Raw genomic sequence first — 7,005 nt, forward strand, 5'->3', positions numbered from 1 at the left:
TGTAATGAAACAAGGTATATGATTTGTTGAATGTAAAACTGATGATATGCCCTGTAAACTTTCACTCAACCCACTATAAAAACTTTAAATTAAAAAAAAAAAACAACAACTACAAAGCATCTTCTCAGACCACAACATCAATATCAACAATAGGAAGACCAAAGAAATTAAGTCAAATAAATGGAAACTGAATAACACCCAGCTAAAAAGCAACAGGATAGTAGAAAGAATAAAACTTGAATTCACTAAGTTCCTAGAAACAAACGAGAACAAACACACAACATACCAAAATCTTTGGGATATGGTGAAAGCGGTGCTGAGAGGTCAATTTATTGTAATAAATGCGCACATTCAAAAAGAAGAAAACCAAAATTAACACATTAACTCTCTCTATTTGCAGATGATATGATCCTATACATAGAAAACCCCAAAGACTCAGTAAAAAAGCTACTAGACCTCATTGGAAGACTCAGCAAAGTGGCAGGATATAAGACCAACATACAAAAATCAGTTGGATTCCTCTATACCAAAAACAACAGCGTTGAAAAAGATATTAGGAAAGCAATATCCTTTATAATAGCCACCCAAAACATGAAATATCTAGGAATAAATGTAACCAGATAAACAAAAGACCTATACAAAGAAAGCTACAAAATACTACTACAAAAAAACCCCAAAAGAGACCTATAAAAATGGAAGAATGTACCATGCTCCTGGAGAGGAAGACTTAACATTGTGAAAATGTCAATACTGCCCAAAGCAATTTAGATATACAATGCAATCATAGTCCAGATTCCAACGACATTCTTCAAAGAGATAGAAAAAAACGATTGTAAACTTTATATGGAAAGGAAACAGACCCAGGATAAGCAAAGCACTGCTTAAGAGGAAGAATAAGGTTGGAACCCTCTCACTCCCTGATTTCAAAATTACACGGCTACAGTGATCAAAACAGCTTGGGCCCATCAACTGAAGAATGGATAAACAAACTGTGGTACATACACAAAGTGGAATATTATGCTACCTTGAAGAATAACAAGGAAGCTGTAAGCCACTACATAACATTGATGAACCTTGAGGACATTATGTTGAGTGAAATTTGTCAGTCACAAAAGGAGAAATACTGCATAGAACTATTATTGTAAAAGACTAAGAAAAAGAACCCACACTAAGGGGCGGTGGGTGGAATTCTTCGCTGGTTACTGTGATGTGGAGGTGAGGTGAGGGGATGGAAGGGAAGGTGGAGCACAGGGTGGGGAATAGACACAGGATAGTTTGGGTACTGGTGAAGGGGGAGATACACAAGAAAGGAGAGGGAAATGGAAGAACAAGGTAGATGGGAGAACAGTTAGGCAGGTTTGCATGGGCTAAGTGGGACAGAGTAAACAATGATGTATGCACAACCTTGGAACAACAGGGTTCTGGGATACAAGGATTGAGGCATTGTTGGAAAGGGAAAAAGGAGGCAAACAATGTTAAGATGCTTGGCTGTCTTTTGAATCTTGGTTTCCCTTGTATACCATTATTAAATAGACAGGTGTGGGGGAGAAAAAGGAATAGCCAGAAATATCAACATAGAAAGTTTGTAAATCCATCTTCTGCCTATAACTGATTGGAATTTCTAAAATGGGGCTCCATCCAATGTGTGGAGTGAGGGGAGGGAGGGAAAGGTGGAGCACAGGGTGGGGAATAGACACAGGATAGTTTGGGTGCTGGTCAAGGGGGAGATACACAAGAAAGGGGAGGGAAATGAAAGAACAAGGTGGATAGGAGAACAATTAGGCAGGTTTGCATGGGCTAAGTGGGACAGAGGGCTCTGGGATACAGGGATTGAGGCATGGTTTGAATGGGTAAAAGGGGGGAAATAATGCTAAGATGCTTGACTGTTTTTTGAATCTTGGTTTCCCTTGCATACCATTATAAAACAGACACTTGAGGTGGGGTAAGTCCATCTTCTGCCTATATATGATTGGAATACACTAAAATGGGGCTAGAACTTGCCCAGGGAAGGAGGCTTCTTGTGGAGACTCTGCATTACATAAGACCATAGGTGCAATCCTGAACTCCATCCAGAATCTTCTGAGGTGGGAAATTTCCACTGGAAAGGACAAGTAGACCAGCCTGGAACGGCTAGAAGAACAGAAGATACTTTTTGAAATAAAGACTGACAGGAAAAATACAAAACAATAACGGCAGTCTGACTGACTACTACAAGAACAAGCAAGTTTCTTGCTCAGGAGACATCAAGGCAAGCTGTCGGGTCCCCTCAGGGCAGCCCTCCTTCCAAGACTAAGACTTAAGGGGAATACATGAGCCAGCATGCAGTCTGACTGGTGACCATGTTGGTCACTAATAAGGGGAAGTGAGGGAAAAACAGCAATGAAGCTATGAGCTAAATCCGACCATGTTAAATAGACGCCTGTGAATTGGATGGAGTCCTGGTTGACCACCAGTATTGCAAGACCTGGGGAGTCCTGGGTCCAGAGACAGTTACATAGCCACAGTGGACTAGAGTGGAGAGTGAAGTGTCCAGCTGATAAGAAGCGAGGGGATTTGCACAAGAACACCCACTCTTACAGATAATACCCACTTGACCTGGCTTCAATGGCTAGATGATTAGAACTTGACTAGAAGAAGAAAGAAGAGGAAAAAAATAGAGTAATCTGATACAATTTGATGAATTTGACCTACACCTATGGATGCATAGTAGCTCAAAAGAGGGAACAAATCTTTACAGCAAGGATCATTCCCACCCCCTCGGTACAAATGGTATACAGAGATGGGCAACTTGGACATTGGCTATCCAAAATGGGGGGGGGGGGGTTACAAAGGCAAGAAGTGACTGGCTTACAAGCTTTCAAGAGGGAGCCTAGATCCAGAGGGTGCGGAGGAAGGTAGAATCTCCACTGAGTAGTGTCTAATCTGTCTGGTTGATGAGAGGAGATGGGGATAGGATTCTTGTGGTACAATAGTGAATAATTGCTATTAGAACTGACTGTGAAGGTTGAAAAGGTAAAGGTAGATGTTTTAAGCAAAAGTGGTTGACTTTGCAGTCCCGGAGCGCAGGTCCCTGTGGCCATCAAGGGAGACAAGCGGAGTGCGGGACCCTACCCAGAGAAACTGTGATGCCAGAGATGGAGGTGGAGACGATGTTGTGGGGACTCTAGACCCAGAGAGGGAGAGGGGCTGTGTGCTGATGACCAAAGGGCAGGCTTGTTTGGTTGGTTGATGATGCATGGAGGGGATTGTAATCATGGCAATGACATGATATAAGATAGGATGAATGTAAATCTAATGTTCTCCCATGTAAACTTATCACATATTTCACAATAAAAACTTAAAAAAAAATCTTATCCTCATCCCCATCTCCTTTCACCAGAGCTGTCTAGACAAGATGAAAATTATTCATTGGGGATTCTACCTTCCCTGGCACTCTGAAACTAAACTCCCTCTTGGAAACTTGTAAGCCAACTTCAAGTGCCTTTATACAGCTGCCCGCATTTAAGGTAGCCAATTCCTAAATTGCCCATCCCTATCAACTCTGTGTACAGTGGGGATATGTTTGATCCTTGATGAAACCTATGTACTTTTGAGATATAAAAAGTGTATGTTAGGCACAGAAGCAAGTAAGCACAAATGGGTGAAAGGTGGAGACATCCTAGAAGAATGCTACAGAAGCTGAGATGAGGATTTTCCCCCAGAGCGGACTAGGGCTTTCCCCTTGTTCAAAACAAGGCTTTCCCCTTGTTCAAAAGATCTTTCTTTTGCTCAACGTTATGCTTGTCAGATTCTTCTACATTGCTGCACATAGTTTATTTTTTGATGAATCACATTTAGAGATAAATTGTGCATTCTAGACCAAGTTTGAGAGCTGACAATTGAGTATCTGAATTTACAATTCATCCCTATTTTACTCTTAGACCCTTTCTATAGAAAAGGAAGAAAACTGATGTTTATATGTATCAGAAACACATTTTATTTCACTTAAAAACTTAAATACCCTATGAAGTGTACATAATCGATTCCATTTTATAAATAACAAAGCTGAGGTTAAACAAGTTACTTGTGTACCCATAGTTATGAGTGACAGAGCCAGAATATGAACTCACATCTGCTTGATTTCATACCCCACAATATTTCTCACAGCCACAGAATTTCCTTTTACTTATTTTTTGAAAACAATGAGCTTCATTAGTTCTCAACTCTGAAGTAAAACTTTCTTCATTAAAAGGCTGAGCAAGTTTCAGGAGTGCTGCATCAAACAGGAAAATTTGTTGTTGAGGTCTTGAACCTTTTACTCTAGCAAAGTTGTTAATCTTGCTTGTAAAACAGTCATATATGGGTTTGAGTTTAGAAGTTTTTTTTTTTTTTTTTGTCTGGTGCTGTAGGACAAATATTGGACTGCTAACCACAAGGTTGGTGGTTCAAATCCACATTGGAAACACTATGTAGGGAACTGACTATATAGGGAACCATTGTTAAGTACAATGGTACTTAGCAACAAAAACAACAACATATCAGTGCATACCAAAAGTAAAATATTTTAAAACAAGAAGTATTACCACTCTCTATGAAGTTATCTCAAACTCATTGAGACAAACATATCTTTGGGGAGATTTATCATTTTATCTACTATAATCATTTACCACCTGAGGTAGAAAGATGATTTGTGTATAAGGAAATAAAGAACAGGAACAATAATTAAAAAGACTGAAATGGAAACTTTGACTTGGAAGAGTATCATTAGGTTGATATAATATTTACTGAGCTCCCTGTGGGTACTAACCACAGTGGTGGTGGGGTGGTTGTGTGCCATCAAGTCAGTTCCAACTCATAGAGACCCTGTATAGTGTTTCTGAGGCTACAAATCTTTATGGGAACAGAAAGTCTCATTTTTCTCCCACAGAGAAGTTGGTAGATTCAAACTGCTGACCTTGCAGTTAGTAGCCCAACGCACAACCCACTGTATCGCCAGTGCCCCTTACTAATCACAATATGGACCACAATAGCTCAGCATCATCAGAAAAAGCATTTACTGAATAGTCACATGCTCTCTGATAGAAAAGACTGCTAACCAGCAAACATTTTTCTCTTTTGAAAAGCTTTAGATTCTTAAAGTTTTTTACTTTGTTGTGTCTGACATTCTGCTGAGAGGTATTCTTTGAGGTGTAAAATTAACCTATTGCAGTAAATGGAGTAGAGTTTCTCAGCTACAGACTCTTGGGTGTATTTCTTACACAAAGAAGGAGGTAGAAATAGAAAGACCTGTTAAGCAAAAGGAACACCATGAAGAAAGTATGGAGTCGAAAAAGAAATGCATTGTAGCCAAGTTAGCTTTAATTAAATGGATAGGAAAGAACTATCTGTAGTTAGGGGAGATGACACAGTCTTGGATTATAGATGGACAATTGCAAAATAGGATAAACAATCTGAATTTGATTCAGAAGGCATGAAAAATCAAAAGAGTTCAGAACATTTATATTCATCTTGATTCCTTTTTATTTATTCAATTTAATTCCTATTTTAGGATCAAGTAAGGAAAGAAGGGAGGCAGGGAAGGAGGGAAGAATGAAAAGAAGGTAGAACTAAAGGAAGATAGATAAGATATGGCAGAAGGGAAGGAAGGATGGAGGAAAATGCCTTAAAGCCAATTATAATCAAAATAAGAGTTGAAATCACATTTGGAGACATATGCTAGTGATAACAAATCTTTATCCATTTATGAATGAAGAAACCAAGGTAGACTCTTCTGGCAAACATTAATAAAGAGCTTCATGTTTGAGTCTATGTGTTTAATGAATGTACTTGGAGAATTTATCAGAGGATAGAGACAAGATGAAGAACTGAAAATAGCCAAGGAGGGATTTATCTGTATTCAAGTAAGTCAAAAGTCTATCCATTTCTTTCTTTCTAAAAAATAAAGAAAAGACTATTTTCCAACTGTTCCAAAGCTGTAAGAAAGTGTCCAAAAGAGCCCCTTATTTGTGACTGAGAGTTAAGAACATGAAAAATAGTAAAAAATTCTAAAGACTTTTTGTTCACAGCTATATAATTTCTGTCTTTTCCTTCAATGTACGAAGGCTAGTAGTGCAGTGGTTAAACACTTGAATGCTAACTGAAAGGTCAGGGATTTGAACCCATCAGCTGATCTGTGGTTGTCTGCTTCTGTAAAGATTTACAACTTTAGAAACTCCATGGAGTAGTTCTACTCTGTCCTATAAGGTTGCTATAAGTTGGAATCTACTTGATGGCATTGGGTTTTCCCTACTGTAGGATACTGCTAATTATTCCCAGTACCCTCCTATTTTTTCTCTCCTTTTCTTCTACATTACTCTCAGCAATATCAATGACTGATAAGGTTTCATATTGTTGTTGTTAAGTACCGTGGAGTTGGTTCCGACTCATAGCGTCCCTGCACAGGGTTTCCAAGGCTGTGAATCATCACGGGAGCAGAAAGCCTCATCTTTCTCCTGAGGAATGGCTGGTAGTTTCGAACTGCACACCTTGAGCCCGATTCATAACCACTATAATACCAGAATTCCTTAAGGTTTTCATATTATAGTATTAAAAAATTTTAGAGTAGAAAGTGATCTCTGTGATTTTCATGCTCCATTTTTTTCCCCTTTGGGGAGGGGAATTAAAACCATTTTTCACATAAAATTTTATCAAAGTTGTGGCACTGTGAGATAATGCACTGGACCACAAGGTCAGTTTGAACCACAAGGTCAGTGGTTCAAACTCACCAGCCGCTCCTTGGAAACCCTATACAAGGTCACTATGAATCAGAACCACTCAACGGCACTTAACAACAATACACAAAAAAAGGAGCCCTGATATTATACAGAATTATGAGTTGGGCTACTATCTGCAAGGTCAGCAGTTTGAATCTACCAGCCGCTCCATGGGAAAAAGATGAGACTTTTTGTTCTCCTAAAGGAGCACTGGTAGCGTAGTGGTTACGAATCGGGCTGCAAACTTTAAGCCCAGCAGTTCGAAACTACCAGC

General features: G+C 39.2%; 1 pseudogene; it reads right to left on the reverse strand.

Annotated features, from left to right (window-relative positions):
* Positions 1 to 7,005, reverse strand: part of LOC102820030 — a 185,351-nt pseudogene that overhangs the window by 86,032 nt on the left and 92,314 nt on the right.

Source organism: Chrysochloris asiatica, unplaced genomic scaffold (assembly GCF_000296735.1).
Source record: "Chrysochloris asiatica unplaced genomic scaffold, ChrAsi1.0 scaffold00118, whole genome shotgun sequence".
Taxonomy (NCBI): domain Eukaryota; kingdom Metazoa; phylum Chordata; class Mammalia; order Afrosoricida; family Chrysochloridae; genus Chrysochloris; species Chrysochloris asiatica.